This window comes from Rhinolophus ferrumequinum, chromosome 3 (assembly GCF_004115265.2).
Source record: "Rhinolophus ferrumequinum isolate MPI-CBG mRhiFer1 chromosome 3, mRhiFer1_v1.p, whole genome shotgun sequence".
NCBI classification, from domain to species: domain Eukaryota; kingdom Metazoa; phylum Chordata; class Mammalia; order Chiroptera; family Rhinolophidae; genus Rhinolophus; species Rhinolophus ferrumequinum.
In genome coordinates this window covers 57,370,805-57,392,178 of record NC_046286.1, presented here as the reverse complement: position 1 = coordinate 57,392,178, position 21,374 = coordinate 57,370,805, and positions in this window count along the sequence as shown.

The following is a 21,374-nucleotide window of genomic DNA, read 5'->3' as shown; positions in this document are numbered from 1 at the left end:
TCTCTGTTTCTCTACGTACACTTCTAAGTGCTTCTGAAGAAAAATTACAAACAAAAACTGCTGGGGTCATTAGAAATTCACGGTTCCAATCACTTCTCGGCCTTTTGGCTAAGATCAAGTGTAGAAATTCACGGTTCCAAATATCAGCTACCAGTTCAATACTTTTTGGCAATTCTATTATAGCTCACTAGACAGCACCTTCATTATTCCCTTTGATGGCTATTAAAAAATTGTACTGTCTCCTCAAGTCCCTTTTACCACCTTTCCCTCCCCTGTTATCCAGAAATGATCTTGTTTAGTACTTCACAATATAAAATAAAAGCAATTAGATGTCAACATCTTGAGTTTACCAATATCTCTCATTCACAAATCCATCTATACTTGATCTCATGTATATTTCCTATTTTCCCTGACACGGAGGAAAATGTGGCCCTCCCCCTATTGAAGTCAAGCCATTCACCTGGTTTATTTTATCCTGGCCTCCCTATCTCTTCTGAGAAGCTACTTTATCACTCATATTTTATTCTTTACCTCAAAATAGACTCCACGGTGTTCCATTAAAACAAAAAAAAAACAAAAAAAAGAAAGAAAAAAAAAAAAAGAAAAAAAAAAAAAAAGAAAAAGAAAGAAAAGAAAAGAAAAAGAAAAACAAAAAAAGAAAAAACTATTTCTCCTTCAAACTCTTACTCCTTCCTGCTACAGCCAAACTCTCAGCAAATGAAGTCTGTTCTTATTGTCTTCATTTTCTCAAGATCTGTCCATCTGATTCCTCCTTATCTATTCATGATTCTGCTTTGGTATATGACTTGAATGAAGCATAATTTATAATGGTGACTAACCTGTGATAAGCATCATGGAATTTATATATCTATGTGCATGTCTATCCCTATCTCTATCAACATCTATATCTATCTATATCATCTATATCTATCAATCTGTCATGAGCTTTGTCCTCCAGAAGTTATTCAAATTTATTTTGGGAGACAAAATGAACAGTCTATCGTACCAAAATACAGCGTGCTATATACTCCAACCTGTCTCCTTTCACTGTACGAAATCGCAGAGGTACCCAAGAATGGCATAATGTTCTCATCTCAATCAAATGTGCCCATTGGGGATTTCTGATGCTGCTTTAGTAAACTGGCAACTTTTGTTTTCAGATTACAGCAGTACTTTTCAAAATTGTATACATTAGGGGAACTTTCTGTAGTGTGGTCCCCTTCGGCTTATTTATTACATGTCATTATAGACCCTTGTAACAGAGTGCCTGTCAGGCTGTTTCACTGGGCTCTTGTGGTTATACAGAACTCTGTTAATTGCTACTGCAGCAGGGAAAGGCCACAGGTGGAGAGAGTAAGGCTGTGTGAGCATCTTTTCAATAAATCCCAAAAGCACCGCCTTCAATCAGCTATTTGACATAAAATATATTCCAAATATATTTCACTTCTCCATAATTTTTGTTCTTAGAAAGGTTTCAATAGCCAAATCTAATAAATTGCACAGAGGCTTCGGTATCAGACACACCTGAGATTTAGTTTTATCTCTTCCACTTTCTAGCTAAATTATTTTTTGAATCTATTTTCTTATTATTTCCTTATCCCTTGTCAGGGCTTCTAATTTCAAGTTACAAGGTTGCAGGACATAGGCCTGACACACACAAATAATCACTTTTATTTACAAACTTATAAGGTAGGTAACATTATCTTCATTTGGTTTTAAGATGTGATGTATATGTTGAAAATGACTCAGCTGGTCCTGGATAGAACTAAACCCTGATCAATCTGATTCCAAAGTCCATACCCTAAAATAAGACGTGGTACTTGGTACTTTATCTAACACAGTAAGTGTCGAGCCAGTAGGAAGAAACAAGTAGGATCTTAATAAAATCTATTATCTAATAAATTCTTAATTATAATAAGCATGTTCCTTACATTTTTAAAATGGTTTAAATTTTTCAAAGTGTTTCTATGGTTATATTTTTCTTTGAAACGTAAAGTACTCTTATAATGGAGACAGAGTAGATATTGACAACCTCATTTTTCAGATAAGCATATAGAGATTTGTATAACTAAAAGGACTTGCTGGAAAATGATTAACAAGTGGCACAATTATTTGAGTTTTTGCATTTTCCCTTCAACATCAGAGTGATATATGAGAAACAAACTTTATATTCCACGCTTAGCATGGAAGAGGAGCAATATTATAATATAGCTCAAAACATTCTTATTTAATGCCACTTAATAATATTAACCTGAGAAAATCCTACTTCATTTTCTCATTTCCCTTTAGCTTTAAACAATTTTTTCTTTAAAAACAGTTCCACAAAAGAAAGAGTAAAACATATAGTATATACCACTGTGTTTGAACTGGAAGATTAGTTCTTTTAAAAGGGAAAAAGTTAAAACAGAATACTTATTTTCTGTGAGATGTTTGCGAATCTAATTGATGAAGCTGCCCTTTCTTGTCTGTAGTTATAAATGCTTCATACAGCTTGCTTCTTACGTGACCCATCATACTGTAATCCAATGTGAACTACATTTTTGGTCGAGAAGTTTTTGTGTAAAAGAAACCTGAGAAACAGACCACCTACTAGTAGACAAATGTTAAAACACAAGTAGCCGGAGCTGTTTGTATTCTTACGACTCCTACAATGAATGTTATTCCTGCAGGTTAGAGTGGTATCTCTATAACAGCCAGAGAGAAAGAAAAGAAAGGAAGACAACACTGCATTATGTTGAAAAGACAAAAATATAATTGCCCATACACATTACTGACTATTGCAGGGGAATAAAAAATAATTTTTTTTCTGCTACTAATATGAACATTAAATTATATTTCTTTTTGAAAATCGTAAGATATAAAGGTAGAGATGGAGAATATAGGGTTGCAAATAGCAATGCTTAATATTACACAAAAAATTACATTGATTGTTTATTGCAGATCAGCTTATTGTGATTTCTTATACTAGTAGCTTTTCTATGTGATTGAATATTTTTATTTAAATTCTCTTTGATTAGGGGTATGTGTGTGTGTGTGTGTGTGTGTGTGTGTATGTGTGTGTATGTGTGTGTGTATTACTCTTTCACATACTGCTATGATTTTAGGTTGAAATGCTGCATCAGAGTATTACAGGATGTCACACCAAGATAGGGAACACTGTTCTGTTTAAGTTTGAGAGTTTAGATTATTATAAATTTTAAGTTTGGGATATAAGAATAATCAGTTAATTACTATCTCCCTCCCTATAAGCAAGGCTGTATGCTAGTGGAAGAAGGAGTGATCGGTTAGATGAGTTAGTGCCATCTATGTGCAGATGTTTCCATTTTAACTCTAGAATTCTAAAAACTCAGGATTTTTTTCTTAAACATATATACCCAAATACACATTTGCAGTAAATATAGCATAGTAGTTCTTAATTTGAAATACATAGTTTCATACCCTAAAGTTTCAAATCACCTTATCCTAAGAAAGGAACTCAGTATCTCTGTACCCTGCTTGTCTTGCCTGTAAAATGGAAGTACAGATATGGTGGTTTTGATAGATTAATTAGTGACAAGTTATTTAAGAGTATGTGGGCTTATTTTATAACAATATTGCTATAAGGTGTGCTGATTTTGTTTTATGGAGTTCTGCTACTATTACTGTTATGTCTTTCATTTCTCTTTGCATTTTACCCTTTCATGTATCATGCTACATACCTATCCAAGAAAAAGCTAACTTTCCAGTAAAGAAAATTGTATTTCTTTATATTTTTTTACTTTAATCTGCATTTAATATGTTACATTAAAACAGTCTAGGCTTCCTTTCCCTGGGATTCACTATCCAGGTGAAATTTTGAAATGTGGCAATGGAAATCAGAACAAAAGGCTACCATATGTACTCACATAATAGCAAATGGTGTAATGGGTACTTCTATTAAAATAATCAGTTCCCTAATACACAGATTTGCAATAGGTAAAACATGTATAATGTATTTTGCTATAATATGTTTCACTTATTTTATTCACTGACACAATAACAGACTGATTCATAACAAAAGAACTTTAGAATAGACTACATTAAATTCTATTTTTTGATTGTGTGAAAATTTAGACAAGTGGGAATAATGCCCATCATATTGATATGTGCTACAAACAGATGGTTTGGTGGTTGTCAAATATCTCTGCTTTGTTTTGGCATTCCTTCCCCTTCAAGAGCTATTTATTGACTCATATATTCAACTACTATAAACATAATGCCTTATTTAGAAAATGTATTGTGACATAAAAAAAGAACACTAGTCAAAGAGTGATTTATAGCTTGCAAGAGCTTTATCATATAATTCAGTGTATAAACGCATTGACATTTCTATCTTCAATAAGGAAATATTGGGGGTTTGCTTTTTAACTTATTTATTATACTCTATATAAATAGATTTAAGCATACATGTCTTTAAGTTGTCAAGTGATTATAAACTGTAAGTCATCTACCCTAAGAGTTCATTCTCATACATATCTCTATGATATGTCTTTATCCTATGGTGATTTACAAGAGAATGTACTTTAGAGATCATTGTAATGTCATGCAAGATCTTTTGATTGTGTGGGAAATTAATGGTGCTATTTTAGTTTATTATTTTTTTGTATTTCATTATGAAAAACTTTACCCATTCACTCATATAAGGGAGAAAAAATGTAAAGGAGCTTTTTAATTAAGACATTTATAGCCCTTGTATTTGGTAGGAACCCTGAGACTGTTTCAGTCCATTCCCTTGAATGCTCTATGAGAAACAGATGGTGAAGGGGAAGCTTGGGCCTTGGCCTCCTGTAATCAATAGAGAATCAGATTTAGGGACAGTAGCAAACTAGCCCCAGCCAAACCAGCCCCAGGGAGGCTTGTTGAGGCTATTAGTATCTACACAAATAAGACTTTGAAATTTCCTCTGAACAGTGGATTCATTTCTACTTGCTAACAAGTACCACTATGAGGATACTATTCCTTCTGCCTGAAATATGACACTTCTGTCATTTAATTATCACATCTGCTTGTCAGTCATCAGGGAAGAAAGTAATTGATAACAGCTGTTGTAAACAGTTTGCATCTGATCTTTGATTCACAAAGGTTTTGTTTTGTTTTAAGTTCTGAAAAAGTAGCAAATACAGAGCATGTGATTTCTTGTGCTACAATTTCACCTTAAAGATGCATTATAGTCTGCCTTGCATACTATATATACTTTTTGGGAAGACTTTTTCACATTAAAACCTGCAAAAAAAAAAAGCGAAACTGGTGTATCTCAAAAGTTTATCAAGTGTCAAACACTTCTGAGGTGAAAGGAAGTTAAACAATGACATATCTATATGACATATATGAAGTAATGATTAATTATGATTATTAAATATGTGGTAGTCACATTATATTTTTCATGCTTTCATTGTCTCACTTATCAAAATCATGTTCTTAAAATTTTAAAAAACTATTTAACTTTAAACTTTCAGAAAAATTGCAAAAGTGATATAGAACTCTCATATACCTTTCACCCAGTAGTATAAGAAATTAACTACTCTGTAAACATACTAAAATATGTTATGTCAAAATGGTATAGAAATTTATTTAAATAATGTTTAGTTAATAGAATGCAGTGTGTTTTATAATGTATTGTCCTGGACTTTTTTGTGTGTCAATATTGTTTTGCATAATTTATCCCTAAATCACAGAGATTGACCAATGCCTCTAGCTAAATAATTGAAACAGAAAATTAATGAAAACATATAACAAAAATAAGAAGGACTTTATATATGCTCATTAACGTACATGCTGTCATGTTGATGTGGGTGTATTCTCTTGGTAAAGAGAAATGCAGGACACTTTCACAGCTCACCAGTATACCTTCAGGTCCATTTACCATTTCAGTGTCTATCGGCCTGATTTCTGGTAATCAACACTTACATCATGGTCACTGTCACCTCTGAGTTACTAGAATTTTTTTTCCCTATAAGCACACGTGTTTGGAATTGGCTAAGATTTAATGTCCTTTAGACATTAACCAATGAATGAATGATGGATATAAACATAGTTATTCCAGCTCCCGTAACCACGGGATAATTGTGAAGCACGTACTTTATACCATTTCCAAGATTTTTGTCTAAGAGTTTAATCTTCAGTCACTAATTGCAATAGCAATCTCAATAACTCTCTCCTTATTGGCTGCCTGCACTTTCTTTGTCATTTCTCTCTCCTTCCAGTGTTCCCTCTACCTTTCACATTGAAGAGGAGTCCTTAATCCTTTTCTCAGGGTCTGCTTCTTGGGTAGGAGAGGGGGGTCAATTAAGATAATGCATATCATTAATAATTCTTTTAAATCTATGATGCAGACCCATGGCATTTTTTGCTTAGTTTAAACAGTTGACCGTCTGGATTTTGATGTGATTTTCCAAACAATGGATATTTCAGTGAGAATTCTCTAACTTATGAGTTCATTTTTTCCAAGATAACAAAATTTTCTGATGAAATTATGAAATATTGAATCCCGATGCATTATAGCTGTTGATGTTTTCTAATTTAGTAGAAATAAGCAGTAAGAAAAGATTTTGATAGATGTGAAATTGAGGTATAGTTCAAACTATTTGTCATTGTAATGAGAGATCCATTGGTGAGTTTAGTCAGTACAATGCCTGCCATTGGTATGAAACAACTACAGCTATTGATTTTTAATCATACCATGTCCTGATTTCATGATGTAAAAAGTATGATGAAAATCTCTCTTTATAAAGTTCCCTAAAATATTTGTTCACTTTTGAGTTTATGCTCATTATATGAATGTTAAGTGTCAAAGTTATTGAGCAAAATAGGGAAAAGGTAACAGCGTGATGCATTCAACCCTAACTATAAAATGATGGAAACAGCTATTGCTATTTAGGAATTTATAACTCTTTAATAGGAAGCAGAGCTGGTAATGAGTTTCAATAGGAATTATGAAAAGAGCATTTGCATGTGTATTTATTCAACTCTTTCTCAATCTTATAATTTCTTTCCTTTCTTGGAGACCATTCTTGTTTGGAGAAGCAAATACTCATACATCTCTGGAGGAAGTTCATTACCAAGATCAACATCAACATTCAGGGCAGAGGAATTTTCTTTCTACTATAATTCAGGAATAGGAGATCTTTAAATATACATCGTCCCTCCCTTTATATTCTCAATACACATACTTTTTATGGTATAAATGCCATATTTGGTATAAAGGGAATTGTGAACTTGTTATATGTGTCTCTATATATGTTTGTATCATTCAGTATATGAGAATTAGATTCTTATTTTCTGTATTAATACACAAAAACTTTCCCTTGACTTCTCACAATAACCCAAGCTTTTCAAAATTATTTATAAATAGATTAAACTCAAGTGAAATAAATTAAAAATATTCCATATTTCCTTCCACTTGTTTAATCAAACTGTCAGCAGTATGGACTCAACAGCTATCTGATTAGAATATGTTCTTATGTATTGTCAAAATGGAAAGGAATTTAATATGTTTATTTTTCAGATTTTTTTTAATTTTAACGTTCTATCTTTGTAAACAGGATGTATTCTTGGTTGTTGATAAATGAGCTACTGAGATTTTAAAAATTCTCCTGTCATACTCTCCTGAATGGCTATTGCTTATTTTATGGTAACCTGCCATTCCTTATCTAACAGCTTTGCATTCAGTGTTTCACTTAATGGACTCCATTTAGCTCGGGAAATTTATGTTTCACATTATCATGGGCTTTGTTTCTCTGCTAAACCAGCATCAAAATATCATAAAAGAGAGGGTGAAGAAACAAAATTCGAACAGAAAATGTACTTGCAGTCCTAAAAGATATTACTGGTTTTATTTTCCATCCCATAATGAATAAAATGGCTAATATTGTCTTAACTTTGGAGGTGACCTTAGTACACTTTAAATAATGAAAGGGAAATGATTTATGATGATGCATTTTATGCTATTACATTTGGGCATGTATAAATGATGTGCAGAATTTCTATAATGCATCAATTTACCCATTTTATCTAAAGGTACAGTACCTTTCTCTTTTTTGGCAGACTATGTACTTCTGCTGTATTAAAATGATCTCAAGCCATTCTCAGAACAAAATATCTTCAATTTACATTGAAATATAAGTATAACACGAAAAATATATATTCAGTTTTATTTGATTATTTAAAGCTTCTGATATACGATGCTTCATATAAATATTTAATAAATATCTAGAAAACACAAGCTTTTGTTTGTATGAGATATTTTATAAATTTATTATTCACTTGCTAATTTTATTTTTATATTATTTCATATTATATTTATATTATTTCATACCCATTTTTAGCAGTTCAATTAAAAAAATGTACTCCGAGAATAGCTTTTTAGTAAAGTTTAAACAAAATGTCTTAAAAGTCAAGAATATTTCTTATATTCCCAGAACAATAATATATGCCAATGTATATTACCACAGTATATATCACTCTGGGGTCTCATGATTTAAATTAGACATAAGTTAACAGGATATACAAGCAGCTAGGAATAGTCATACCTATAATAATCAGGCAGCCTGATTATTGTAGAGGATAAAAAGCCTATTATCTACAGATATTCTAGAAATAGTAAAGATAACCAAGCCAGAAGAAATAGGGCTTAACTGTTCTCACTACAATAAAATAATGGTAATTATGTGACATGATGGAGGTGTTAGTTAACAATATGGTGGTCATAATTTTGCAATATATATAAGTGTAACAAATTAACACGCTGTAGACCTTAAATATACACTATGTCATTTATATCTCAATAAAACTAGAAAAAAAATAAAAGAAAAGCCAAAGAATGCTGTAAGGGTAGGCACTCAATATCATTATTGCTTTTAGTTAACAATGAGGGGCTGACTAAAATCTAATTCCACATCAGCAAATTGATTTTGCTGTGAGTATTAAAAATATGGTATTTATGAATGCATGGGTCTCTTGCACATTTATTGGTTTAGGTTTATTACTCACTTACACTAAGGATATGAGTTTGAGTTCAGAAAATGTATTACTTCACTCTTGGAGTGCTAGATTCATATTTTTTCCCTCAGAAATCATTGTTTTATTTAATTCTACACTTCATGTGTGCTATGTTCCATGTGTAACATTTTTGGTTGCAAGAAAATACTCAGAAAATTAATTAACAAATTTTATGCCGTTTTAAACATTGCTAACTAGTTTTACGTTTGAACATTATTAGTTTCAGTTTTCAATAATTCTTAATGTCTGTTGGTGAAGTTATCCTGGAGAAATGATTACTTGGTGTTCTAATTAAATGAGTGTTAACATCCTTATCCATAATAATGGTTAGCTGATTCTTGCTATATAAGAAAAAATAAATATTTAGATTCATTATTCTGATTATTCAAATAAGAATGACAATATTATTAATATCTGCTTTTGGGTTGCAACTGAATTAATAGGTTTGGTATTTTAGATAATCCTGAAACAACTTGTAAAAATATCTGAGTAACTTTTTATCCAAGCATTTCATTTTGAAATAATTTATTATTTCATTTTGAAAACTCCTAAACATTACTTGTAGGAGTTTTAAGGTTTTTCTGTTTTTAATAAAATATTCCAAAATATGTACAGTAAAGGGAAATCAAAACAAAATTGAGTCATATTATTCATTTATCAAAATAATTAGTATAAAAATGAAACCACACATATATATGAATGCCAAATTTTAATTTCATGTGTTTTGTTTTACTTTTGTGTATTGTCTTTCTTATGAAATTAATTTTCGGAATACTGAAAATTTACTGATTATGAAATTTTGGCCTGTATGTTAAAAGGTTTAAAAAGTTATTTCTATTCAGAATTCCACTTATACAATATACTATATAGTCTCCTAAATCCAGATTTAAAGCTGTCATTATAACCAAATACGTTGAATGGATTTTGACAATCTTCTGAAGCTACCATCCTGTTGAAATTTTTTTTCTCACTAGAGATTATATAGGCGATATAAAATTACTCAAACTAAAGAGCAAATAGATGGATAATTCAGTTTACATGAGAATATTATGGAATCCAGATGCAGTAGTATGGCTTGCAATAATGGAAATTAGAAAATTCAGATGTCTATGCTAGATTCACTTATTTTTTAAAATTTATTTGTCTTTCTGTCTTCTACTCCAGTCCCCTTTCTGCAACAGGATTATAAAGATTTTAAATTTACTGCTGGAAGTGTCTACTTACCACTAATTTGATATGCACATGACTGGTTAACTTGCTATATTCTGGGATGGTCTTTTAGGTTTAGCATCTAGAATTAACTGACTAGAGCTTTTGTGTCTTTTCTCATAGTTCACATTGTTCACAATAATGTCAGATTCTATCAGTCTTTAGATTGATTTCTTAGTTTGGTTGAATATCCCCAGTCCACTTCGCTATATTTTGGTCAGCTCAAGTTATGTGGTTGTGGATAAACCTGGATATGAAGAATGTGTTTTATTTTTCCAAGTGGATATGATAGCTACAGTTATCAGATTTTTTTTTTATAGAGTGGGTTACCAATTGATGCACAGGAAATCTATAACATTGTAAAGAAGTTGTATTAGTTTGAAGTGAAAAGGTACATGAGTATGCAATGAAAAGTAGCCTTATACAGACAGGAGGGAAGCTTGGAAAGATAGTTGCAGACTGGGCCATGTTGTATGGAAAAGGAGGGATTACGAAAAAAAAGGAAGCAAAACCCCAAGGAACAGAGTGAGGAGGCCTGGAGAACACTGAGAAAACACAGGTAAACTGTAATTAAGGAAATAGGAATATTATTTTTCCTGGATTTTTGAATTGCTACGAACCAGTAATTACTGTGTACTTCCAATTTTCCCCATTTATGAACAGGTGTGTATTATAGACTGAATTCCCCTCAAAATTCATATGTTGAATACCCCTCAATTGGACTAGATTTGAAGATAGGACCTTTAATGAGTTAATTAATGTTAAATGAAGTCATAATGGTGGGGTCTTAACCCAACAGATCTGGTGTCATTATAAGAGGAATAGACACCAGAGATGTGAATTCACAGAGAATTGGCCATATGAGGACACAGCGAGAATGAGGCTGTCTATAAACTAGGAAGAGAGGCCTCACAAGAATCTAACCTTCCCGACACCTTGATCTTGGACTTCCAGCTGACAGAACTTTAAGAAAATAAATTTCTGTTGTTTAAGCCATCCAGTCTGTGGTATTCCATTATGGTAGCCCAAGAAGTCTAATACAGAGTATGTATGGTTGTTATTCTATGGAAGTGGTAGACATCTTATCTTTTTAGTCTACCAGGAAAACTACATTTAAGGAAACTCTTTCACATTTGGACATGATACAGGTCACAAGTATTTGAACTTTGGACACATATAATCTTTGAGCTGAGATTGGTGGTCTTATGGCACAGACCAAGTATATTTTGCATATAGAAATGATAAGAATTGTAGCCAAACAGCAGACTATGGCAGATTGTATTTTTCATTGATGGTGAAAATAAATTCTGCCATGCCACATGCTTTTCTACAATGTGACCTTTATAGTTCTCCTAGCAAGAGATGGATCTGTGTTCGGTCCTCTTGAATCTTCAAGAGCCTTGTTACTTATTTGTAACCAAAGGAATGTGAAATACATGCCACTATATTTTGAGGCTAGATTGTAAGAGTTGAGGTAGCTTTTACCTTGTTTGACTACACATTTCTTTTGGAGCCCCAAGCTACTATATAAAAAAATGTAATTATCTTAGACTGCAGAGACAAGGCATTTGTTTTTCAAAGTCTTTTGGATTCAGAGAGAATAGCAAATTATTTTAAGTCACCACGTAGTATTTTACCATAAAAGTTAGTAGCTTAGAATATAAGTAATAGGAAGAAAAAGAGATTTTTGTGAACATCGAGGGGGGAAAAACCTGCTTGTATGTAGGTATAAGGGAAAGAGTCATATGATTTTAATTGTGGATTACTGAGACAATTGTGTTGTTAATAGAAATAGAGAAATTGGGGTAGTAGAGTGTTGCTTTAGGTAACTGAATTTTAGATGTTGGAAGTAGAGGTAGAGGTTCACATCTGATAGTTCTTAAGTTTAAGATGAAAGTATGAAAAAGAAATGGAGACAGAATCTGAAAATAGTAAGTCATCTGTCACATGAATTTTAGAAGCCATGGAGTGACTTCTTGAAATTTTGCTAAAAGAGCACATTAAGAGAGGAGAGAGGAAAGATTATGTATTGACTGAGAAGAGAAAGGCAAGATGTAAAAAACTAGAAAGCAAAAATTTACAAATTCTTTGAAAATATGAAAATAAATAGTAAGAAAAGATAAGTGATCACCAGTGTCAAATAATATGTAAAGGACACTTTTATTTATTTTACTGGTTGGTTCAGGATAAAAATGAATAATGGTAAGTTGTCCCATATTTTCAAACACATGGAACTTTTATAATAATGCAAGTAGAAGTAAATGATGTCTTTCTGTGGTTTATTGCAACCGATATCAATAATATTACGTGCCACTCATGTGTATAGGTATTGGTCATACAAAGACAAGGAAGATCCATCCTATCTTGCCTTTGAAGGATGGACATTTAATTGGAGAGGTAGATATATGAATAAGCAAATCCAATAAGTTATATAGGTAAACTAGTACTTCTATGTGAGTGTAAGGAATAGAAAATATGAAGGTCTGCATGGGAACATTTGGGGATGGAAACTCTCACAGTGGCTGGGGTACGTGCTTGGCCTTGGAAGGATTGGCTACCCTCCCAGGGACCAAGAAAATATTTACAGGATGTGGAGCCAGGCCTTCGCCTTGGCGCAGGTGGGCGGAGCTCCGACACAACTAATCTGGTAACAAGGCCTGGCCCCGGCTCCTAGCCAGATCCGAGACCAGTTCCTTGTGTTGTTAACAGGTATGCCTATTGGCTCCTTGCCGCTGTTGTTAGTGAAGTCCTCAAAACCCCAGAAAGCCGAGTAGGGCGTAGCAGCAGGTGTTGTTCTCCAGCCGCCTGGGCTGCTGCAAGATATCCCGCCCGGGTTGATGATTTCACTTGACTGAGATTTTGCCTACGCTGATGAAGGGCCGGTGCTGTTTCTGCGCATGATGTTTTGCCCGTGCTGATGAAAGGCCGTTGCTGTTTCTACGGGTCTAATTGACTGGGCCCTGGTGGTATGACGAATTGCCTCCTTGCTTGTTAGTGGTATGATGATATACTCCCCTAATCTCTGTCTTGTCTTACTTACTTTCACTTTGTAATAAAACTCTTTAACCCCTTCATCCGGGCTTATGGTGGTGTGTCTTGCGTATCGGGCCTTGAAAATAAGTCTGTGCACAGCAATCGATAATACTTATCGATACAGTGAGTACTACAGTAGGATAGTTCAGAAATAGAATTTGGAAGACTAAAACATGAAATTTGTTAAAGAGACGTTATTTCTTGGAAATTGCTCATTAATTAAAAAACTTACTAAACATTCTGGGTTACAGCATCATGTAGTCAGCTGAGAGGATAGGCATGTAGCTAGAGTTTCCCAAACATTTCAAATAAATCAGGAAATGAATCTAAGAGTTGGCATAGGGAGACTTGTGAAGGTTTAATTGTGATCTTTGCCCCAAATGAGACAATTTCTACTTTGGCCCCTCCATAGGAATGTAGACCTGGAAAGTTTGCATCTTACTCAGATATACAACTGTGTTTTCCACTATGTGTGAGTTCCTGTGGGTAAATGAGTAAAAACCTTTATCTTCATTAATGAAACTTTGCCTGTATCTCTTGGTGTTGCATGTGTCAATTGGTGATTTTGCATCATTTACTCTACTTGAACCTCTTAAAGAACTTGCAGCTAACAGGAAAGGGAATTGCTATTGAACCAGATGTCAGGATAAGTTTTATCAAAAAAGTGTCTTGACCCGAATCTTGAAAGGTAAATAACTGATTTCCCTGTGAGTGGGGGAGATGGTAGATCTTCCTGCTACTGCATGAAGTTGGATTACAATTTTAGTGATATCAATAAATTGACGTATCTATGGTCTGAAAAATGTCCAATACAGCTAGAATACACGCAAAAGGGACAGAGGACCATATCAAACTGCTTTACACAAATTGAATTTGATCCAGGAGACCTTTGAAGTGATGTGATTATGTAGGAATCCTGAATTCTGTTAGAAATTCCTTATATTTTACTGAGGTTAAGTATCCACCTCCAAGTTAACCATGAACACATACTAGTAGAGGAATGTTATAGCTATGAAGGTTCAGGTCAAACAAATATGATTTAAATATTTCCCCTAGAATTGTTTCAGTATAGTTTACAGAACTATATTAATAAAATTGCTTTAGTTCCTTTTAGAAACAGAGAGCCAGACTAAATATTTTATGTAATTCAATCTACCTTGCAGATTCTGTGATTTCTTTAATTGCATCTAATTTTAAGATTAATGTTTTTCATAAATAAATGAAAACAAATATTTTACTTTAAAAAGAATTCTGGATTTTGATTCTTATACTTGATTAGACATGTCCTTAATTTTTTTTCCCCTAAAAACATGTAAAATAAAAGTACCCTTAAATGGTAAATAAATGCTAGATGAAAACCATCTGGGTGAAAGCTTATAAAGTATTATTGGGAAAACCAAACCTATTTAAAAATATAATGAAAGTAGACATATATTTTAAAAACGAGATATTCCCTATCTTAACTGAATTAGGATACTATGTCTTGTAGCCAAATTACCTTGTGTTATAGAGACTTAAAATCTTTGCATGAGGCTTTTTTTTTTTTTTTTTTTTTTGCTTGTGGCTTTGTTTTAAGTTAATTCACTATTTGATCACTTGACTGTGAAGTCATACAATCTGTGCTGAAATGGGTAATCAAGCCTGTTTTATTATTCACCAAAGATATCTCTAATGTTCCTAGGTTAATGGCATGCAGTATTTTTGCTTTATTCTACATAATACATTTTTTTTAAAGAAATCTAGCCTAACTGTAGAGATACATTGATATAGAATATGTGTATTCAGAGGGGAAGGAAAAGCTGAATAGTGAACTAAGAAATAGAATATTGAAAGCTTGAAAACATCATCTATTCTGCTATTTCTCACAACATAGAAATTCCTTCTTCTACATGCCAAGTATGCAGTGTCTTTGCAGCTATGATAAACCCTCCATGTGTGTATCCACTCATCCTTTCAGACAGTGCTGACTTTTATGCAGAACTTCATCAAAATAAGCCAAGACCTTCCCCCCACCCCCATAACCTCCAATCACTGAGCCTGTTCTTTGGAGAAGTGAAAAATGGAACTAACTTTCTTCCTAAAGCATCATGGCATGGGGAAAATGCATTTTATTCTAATGAATATTTTTGGTCAAGTTCAACTGTATTTCTTTTTCCATAAGATATCAATTTGTGTGTAGTTGACAGTTTGTCATCCCATGTTCTCTGAGAGTTTCCCCTCCTTTACTTCTTCTTTTTCTCTTCTATAATATACATTTTTATACTTTATCATTTCCTGTCCTACTTGTGGTTTAATTACAAGATTGGTTTAAATTTTTATATGCATGTGAAGTAGAAACAATCATACACATGTATACATATCCACACATACATGTCTGTCTTCTCTCTATATATCATCTACACCCATATGCACATATCATAATAGCTTTGCTAGTGTGTAAGTTCTCCTTTTTTACTATCTCTGTGTTTCAATCATACTGCAAGTGACACTTCACACTGCTCAAACTTTGGTCATCTTCCTGGGGAAAAGTCCTTTTTAGATGCTATGTTGTACGGATGGACAATGATGCTGGCAAGAAGGAACAATTTTTATTATAAGTGAATAAGGAAATTTTCAAGCTTCATTAGCCCTGTGTAATGAATTGTACATCCACCTTGTCCAAATCATTTTCCTACCTCAACCTCAAGTTATCTACATACTTGCCAAAAAGCAGGTTGTGTACAAAAACTGAAATAAATATTATGAAATGTATCTATGGCACTGTTAAAGTGATTACCCTTCATTTTCAGAAGAGTCCAGTCTCTGGAAACCAAAAAGATTTTCTACCTAAAAAAGGAAGTCAACACATGGGAATGGGGAAGACAAACCTAATGAAAGGAGCTGAGAGAAAGTGATGATGAATTGAGGGGCAAGGGTAGATTAATTTTCTCTATGTAACAGTTATTCAGATTTTGCTCATGGCACTGCGCGTTATTAGGAATTTCTATAAAAAAAATAAACAGGGTTAAAAGAAGCAACCAGCTGAATTGGAGAAGATATTTGCAAATGACACCTCCAATAAGAAGCTAATATTCAAAATGTATAAAGATCTCATACAACTCAACAACAACCAAAAATCAACAATCTGATTGAAAAATGGCAAAAGATCTGAACAGACAGTTCTCCCAAGAAAACATACAAATAGCCAACAGATATATGAAAAGATGCTCAATTTCACTAACTGTTAGGGAAATGCAAATCAAAACCACAGTGAGATAGCACCTTATACCTGTTAGAATGGTATCATCAACAAGACAATAACAAATGTTGGAGAGGCTGTGGAGAAAAAGGAATGCTCATAAACTGCTGGTCGGTTTGTAAACTGATAGAACCACTATGGAAATAGTGTGAAAGTTCCTCAAAAAATTAAAATAGAATTACCATATGACCCAGAAATCCCTCTTCTGGGTATCTACCCAAGAAATCTGAAAAATCCATGAAGGTATATGTACCTCTATGTTCACTGCAATATTATCCACGGTGGAAAACAATCTAAGTGTCCTTCAATAGATAATTGGATAAAGAAGATGCGGTATATATACATAACGGACTATTACTCAGCCGTAAGAAAAGATGCAATAGTGCCATTTGCAACAACATGGATGGATCTTGAGATTATCATGCTAAGCGAAATAAGACAGAAAAAGTCGAGAACCATATGACTTCACTCACATATGGGGTATAAAACTGAAAGCAACAAAGGAACACGACAAACAAACAAGAGCTCATAAACAGAAAACAGTTTAATGGTTAGTAGAGGATAAGGTGGGAAGGAGGGTGATAGAAGAGGGAAAAGGGGGTCAAATACATAGTGATACAAGAAGAACTGACTCTGTGTAGTGAACACACAATGCAATATATACGTGATATATTATAAAAATGTGTACTTGAAACACATATAATTTTATTAACCAATATTACCCCAATAAATTTCATAAATAAAAAAATGTCTAAGCACAATATTAAAAAAATATATTAAACAGGGTTAAGTGTTTCCAATAAACAGATAAGGAATTAGTGGACCAAAGATAAGACCTCTAAACATGGTCTTATCTAGGATCTACTTACTTAAAACTAGTGAATTATCCTCATTACAGATGTGATATATTAGCTGAAATGATATGTTTCCATCTTTCTGTTATAGTACGTATCTCTAATTATCACAGTAAATGTGTATCTCTGACCTAGAAGGCTCTTATAAATTTCATGACATATCCAATGGCCTATTCACAAGCTCTGCCTAGATTTCTTCAGCTACAAATATTTCTTTCCCAAGGGCCTAATATTAAGGATAGTACTCTAGAGGGCTGGGGATACAAAGGTAAACATGATATCATTAATTCTCTGTTAAAAAGCTTACCTTTTAATGGAGAACGTAGGAATATGAAACACCTATCATGTAACTAAAATAAGTGCAACTTGTAACTGGTGACAAATTAGAAACAAGGAGACTGAGAAAATAATACAAATCTTCATTAGTTTATCAGGGAAGATCTTCTCAAGAAATTGACATTTAAGCTGAAGCTGAATAAAGGAAAGAAGTAATCATAAAAATGGTAAAAAACATATCCCCGGCATAATTCTTAGTGGGCCCAAAGTATTTAATGAAGAGTGATATGATTTCTGATAAAGAAGAGAGGTTGAGGATGGACAAGATGAGGTTTGTGATGATGGGTAGCGGTAAGCTCATATAATGAACCATAGTAAGAAGTGTGATTTGATTTTAAATATAAGGGCAATGACAAGCCACTGAAAGATTATAGTTAATAGGGCATGATGTGATTCTATTGAGATCTGAGAAAGTAGGTTTTTAGTATTGTCTAATGTTAGAATAGCAGGAAACAAATGTGGAAGTTGGGAGAGAGGTTATTTTGTATACTGATGTATGTATGCCAAAATCCTGGATGAAGTGGGCAGCAGTAGTGAAGAGCAAAAGGCGGTACAACTTGAATTACAGGTTAAAATAGGATAAAGATGGAAGTACTATTTTAACATTGCTCATTTATGTGGCTCTTCATCCTAATGAACCAAAACTATAACTTCCAACCATTGATTGTTTTCTTTGGAGATACGCAAAATAAGATTTAATCTCTCACCAAATTCCGCCATCTGTCATGAAACTCTGTGATACATTTATTTAAAGTCCATAATACAGAAAAGAATACTGTCTACTCTGATGAGTATGTGATTAGAGGAAGTGAGGGCTCATGGCTAATTCAATTATTGGGTTTCTTACTTGAATGGATAGTGATAATGTTTAACTTGATGGGGGAGACATGAAGTAAGAAAAGGTTGCTGAAAAAAAATTAAGATTTCTGTTTTTTACATGTTACACTTGTGATACCTGGATTGTGAACTCTGGAAGACATCTGACTGGAAATGGCAAGTAGTCATTTGGATATTTAAGTTGGGAGGTTAGAGGAACGGTTTTGGTTGTAGATTATGAATTTGTAAGTCATCTACATAAAGATAAAATTTAAATATTTGGGAAATGATGACATTCCTTGGTAAGAGTAAGTGGTAGGAGAGAAGAGCTCCCAGGGACAGCCCCTGAGAAATCCAACATTTTCAGGAAGAACCAATAAAGAAAACTCAAAATTTATATGTTTATAGTAGAAGGAAATCAGTGAGCATGACAAAACTATGAAACAGCATTTCTGAGCCATACTCATCCAGCTGCTTCGCCTTTGTTGTCTACTTTAATATTAGTTATTTAACCTAGTCAAAATGTACGTTAAATAGATTGCATTGTAAATCCTGGTTTGTAAACTCTCCTGGGATGGGCTGAAGGGCTTTTCAGCAAGCATTTCTTTGAACTTAAATGGTGAAAAACAAACTGAAATACAAACCCAGCAATCTCTGAACAAAACAGGTATCTTGGGCAGTAGGAAAGTAATCTCAGTGGTACCCTGCTGTCACAAAACAACTTTAGGAAGAAGAGAAGTAGATACTAGTTATTATTGTAACATTGGGTTTAAAATTAATTTGTCATTATCTCATACTAGTTTTGTTAGCTTATTTCTCCAGTTGTAAAAATCAGGTAAGACGTACTCCATTGAAATAAAGGAATATGGAAAGTAGATTATCTTCTTCTATTAGGATATTTTATGGTTTTCTGATTCTTTCCTAGGTACTGATTTCATGCTCTAAATTCAAATGTGATAGTTTACTGTGAAACTAGTCAAACCATTTCAATTAAGCTAAAAAATGAGACTGTGAAAATAGGGTTGAAAATTTTATTCTTGAGGTATTAATGTATGTTACTTTTATCTGGGAAATGATATATTGTATCCTCCGAAATTCCCCTTACACAAGTTATTTTCCTTTTATAGCTATCTGGTATTTGGATTTCCATAGGTTTTATTTATATAAAACTGAGTTATTTGAATAAATGTAGGCATCAAATTAATCTGAACAACAAATTTATCAGATTTAAATCTACGTTTTTTTCTGAAGTAAAAATAATAGAATGTAGCTTAAAGTCAAAGCAACATAATTATAACAATGTTAAAAAAAAAAGAAAGTAAAAACTTCAAACAATACTTTTTTTTAGAATGCAACCTGGGATAAGCTTCATTGCTATTTAAATAAAGCTTGTCAAAAGTCAAGAATATTGATTATAAAATTGTTTTTCTAAACAAAATTTTGATATTGTAAAATTTAAACTATTTTAATAGCTGATGTTTATAATTAAAATCTACTCTGAATGTGTTGTGCAACAAACAATAATTCATCGATATAACATGACAGACTACAAACAAAAAGGTGAATGCCCTTATTTGAATAGTATAAGAGAAACTATACTCTAAAACTGTTTAGTATTTTTCTTACATTGGAAAGCTTTGAAAATCCTGCAACAAGAGGAGTAGTTTGTGTTATACCAGAAAGGGACTATGTCATAATTATAACTATTGCTAATTTACCTGTGATTTTAGCTATTTATGTGTGGTAGAATAAAATGATGAAACTCAACTTTATTTATGTTCTCCTTAATCAGAGAGAGAGAGAGAGAGAGATAGAGAGAGAGAGAGAGAGAGAGAGAGAGAGCCACAAAGCAAATTTAGGAAGAAGAGAAGGAGGTAATAATTATTATTATAGCACTGGGTTTTAAATCATTACATTCATTATCCCATAGTTTTGTTAGATTATTTCTGCACTTATGAATTTCAAGATCTCTAGCTTTTATTTCTCCTCCCCTAATTATTTCCTAGGGAAAATACCTTTCAAAATAGAGAACTAAATGCATTCAGGTAAGCAATAAACAAGCTTTACCTTCAGCAAAAGTACACTAAACATATTAAATAAAGTGTTTTTAGGCAGAAAGACAATGCTTTCAAAAAGAAACACATTCATGAACAAGGAACCAAGAGTAGAGAAACAGTGAATATCCAGGTAATCTAAAATGAATATTAGTTATTTAAAACAATAACAATAATATCTTGCAATGTGAAAACATATACAGAATTAAAACGGATAAGAAGTAAAAGAAGGTGGGAGTATGGCTAAGAAATTAAAGTGAAATGAGACAGATAATGTACAATAGCGACAAAGGTAGTAATTTAAAATTATTAAATTATGAATGCATAGTGTAATCTGCAATTTAGTCTCAAAAAGACTAAGTAACAAGCTACTAATGGTGAAATAGGATGATAAAAATGTTTGAGTAAACTAAAAGGGGGGAATAAATTGTTTACACACAGACACATGCATATGCATGCATTAATAAAAAAGATTAATCCAGGAAATATAAAGATCATCTATAAATAAATATGAGAAAAGATAGGCAACACTAAACCCATCATGCAAAAACTGGATTACTTGCTCTCAAGTCATGATAAGTTTGAGTAAAGAGACTAGCAAATTCCAATTCACTGTATGTAAGTAACATAAATACAGAGAAAAACAGACTTTTTGTTTTCCTTTTTTCCCTAAGTTTCCTTTACACAGTCTTCTAAAAAGAAGTTAATAAACTAAATATACTTTCCATTAGGAGTCTTTTTCAAATTAAATATATAGATGTGACAAAATTTGATTTCACGGTATTTTGTCACGAGAATTGATTATATTTTATCTGAAAT